Below are 2,862 nucleotides of genomic sequence, written 5' to 3'. Positions count from 1 at the left end.
ACGACAGGTTTCATCCCAAGATCCTGTGCCAAAATCTTGGACACAGTCATTTTTAGCACCCCCAGATCAGCTTTAGTTCTCACACTGTCGGTTGCTGATCTTTGTTGACTACAGCTTGTACATGTTCAACATTCTCATGGGTTTTGCTTACTGCTGGCCTTCCAGAACATGGATCACTTTCAACAGATTCTTGACTATCTTTGAAGTGTTTGTGCCACACTTTTATTTGTGCTGCCCTCACTGCATCATCCTTAAAAGCCTTCTGAATTATCCGAATAGTTTCCACAGAGGAATGTTTAAGCTTAACACAAAATTTGATACAGATTCATTGCTCTACTCACTCAGTCACTTTTTTTCCCAGGCACACAGAACCTTTATTGAGCTTCTGTGCTGTGGAGTGAATGATGTGCTGGACAGGGATCTTTCCACACCAGGCCCGATGGTGGCTGGGACCACCCTGCCCTGGATGTCTCCATCTCCCCCTCTGACACCCATTTGTTGATCACATGTGACAGCCTGAAGTGGCTGGATCACTTGCCTTGCTCGCCATCCCCAGGGCCTGGGATTCCCTGGCAGCCTGGGTGATACTCCGCTGGGGCTGGGGATTGGGGGCTGGGGCCTCGGGCTCCTCAGGATCTCTGCATCACCACCGGGAACTGGCAGGCTGGCAGGGCTGCCATGGAGGTGGTGACCAGGCTCTTGATGCCCAGTGTGCTGAGGGTGCCGCATAAGGAGGCCATAGGTGAAGGCCAGGAATTTAGGTGCTTCTTTCACATACTGTAGGCCTGAGGCCATGGGGACAAGAAGCAGCAGGGAGCTGTTATTCTGTAGGATGTAGGTCCTCTGGTGGTTAGGGCAGAGGCTTTCCATCTGCTTTTGGAACACCGCCACCCACAGGTCTTTGCACAGCAACTTGAGGACATCCAGCTCCTCCCTGAGGGCCAGCGTCTCCCAAGGCAGCCTCTTGCCCAGGGCTTGACCCACGTGGAAGTCCATGTTCTCCAGCACCAACAGCTTCATCTTCTGTTCCCTGGGGCCCGGAATCAAGGTTGGGTGTGTGCATCCACAATTCCACCAACATCTCTGTGTGTAGAAACTCGAACAGAACTGCATCCATCATTTGTCTGCCTCATGCGCTAACTACGGCTCAGCACTCAGTCATTTTGAATGTGACAGCCACAGAGTACACATGCTCACTGAACAGTGTCTACCACCCACGCTGATTAGTACAGTGAAGTTGTCATTGTTCATGCATGCACATTTCAGTCCACTCTCCTTGGCTGCCAGGTAACACTGATGTCATGCAAACCGTTTTCGTTATATGATCAATGGCTGGACTTTTAAAATATGTAGCCAACCACTTCACTGCAGTTTAACAATGCATGCATATGCTTAATTAACTTGTTCCTTAGAGTTACACTGTGTGGCAGTTTTTAATTTTATTACACAGACAAGTGAATTGAGGCCAGGGAACACAAGCAGTAAGTGCCAGAGATAGGATATGAACACAGTTTATCCACCAAGCATGATTTATAAAACTTCAAGAGAAAATGCACACCTTCATTTTGCAAATGAGCAGATTGAAGACCCAGAAAATGAAGTAGTATCACTGCTGTTCTGCATTACTAACTACAAATTCTCTGGCCAATAAGACTCCAGCCTGGCCCTAAAGGCTCTAGAATACAGACCAAAGCTGTGTTGAGTGAGTGTCTTCAGAATTGCTGCTTCTTAGGGAAGGAGCTAGAGGGTTGATATTTTACTGCTCTTGCTTGCATGTTTCCAAGGAGTGTGAGTCTTTGGTCATCCTCCTGTTTGGCTCCTGGCTTTGGGGGTGGAAGGCTGCATTTTATCTGCTGAAGGGTTGGTGGGCCCAGAGTGCTCCAGAATTTTTTTCTGGAGAAAGTGTCCTTTGAAATCATCCAACCCTGTGGTCTGCAATAAGTCACAAAGATAGTTTCATATTTGCTTCAGGGCATGAAAAACAGAGAAACAGTACATTGGTGGGGCTGTTTGCAAATCATAAATAACTCAAAGCCATTCCTGGCTTGTCCTGGATTTCTCAGTCTGCCTCAATGGCAAGATCCAAGTCCACATCCATCAGCAAAAGGGGGAGCTGGGAAGAGGATAGTGTGGAACTTGAAATATTTACAAATTGAACAGGGACCCTGTATGACTTGGATAAACAGAAATCCAAATACAGTTAGAAACTCTCAGTTGAAGTCTCTCTGGAGATTAAGTATTTATGAAGCACTTGTACTCACAAAGTGAATTTTAATCATTTATCATCTAAACTCACAATATCACAGTAGCATGTAAGTATTTGTGTTATGGCTGAAGACCCAAACTGAACTACTGCCTGTAAGAAAGGGGACATTTTTATGCACTAGGGAATAGTTTTTAATGCTGTTGTGAAGCAATTTCAGGAATTTTTAAAACAAATACCTGAGTCTTGATCCAGACACACCATTATCGTGCAAGCTTATAATCCTCTCCTATGGATGGCACTTCTGAAAGGTCTGTCTGTCATGTTGGCAGGTGGCAGTGAGGTGGATACTTCCTGATGAATCTTTCATAACACTTTATTCTTTATTCCACGACATGATGATTTGCCTTTGTGTAGCCCTTGGTGTTCCAAGATGACCAAATAACATATTGGGATGTTGGTGATTTTGACTATGTGTATGGTTGAGAAGATGACACCAGTTCATCTTCATTCAGAATTCGAGGTGAAAAGTACTTTGGATTTTGAAAGTTGAAGCTGCTTGTACAACCTGGGGCTGACTGTGGCTCTTTCTGAAATCACCAAGAAGCTTCTAAGAAGCTGTAGCTACATCTTTTTCTCTTCCAACTGTTCAAATGATC

At 45.4% G+C, this 2,862-nt stretch overlaps 1 pseudogene; it reads right to left on the bottom strand.

Moving 5' to 3' along the window:
* Positions 1–629: 629 nt before the first annotated feature.
* LOC119047571 (trafficking protein particle complex subunit 6A-like) lies at positions 630–1,120 on the bottom strand (annotated as a pseudogene).
* Positions 1,121–2,862: the final 1,742 nt, after the last annotated feature.

This window comes from Artibeus jamaicensis, unplaced genomic scaffold (assembly GCF_021234435.1).
Source record: "Artibeus jamaicensis isolate MK-2021 breed Jamaican fruit bat unplaced genomic scaffold, CSHL_Jam_final contig_1404, whole genome shotgun sequence".
In the NCBI taxonomy this organism is placed as follows: Eukaryota; Metazoa; Chordata; class Mammalia; order Chiroptera; family Phyllostomidae; genus Artibeus; species Artibeus jamaicensis.
The sequence above is the reverse complement of the archived record's forward strand: the minus strand, read 5'-3'. Positions and strand labels throughout refer to the sequence as shown.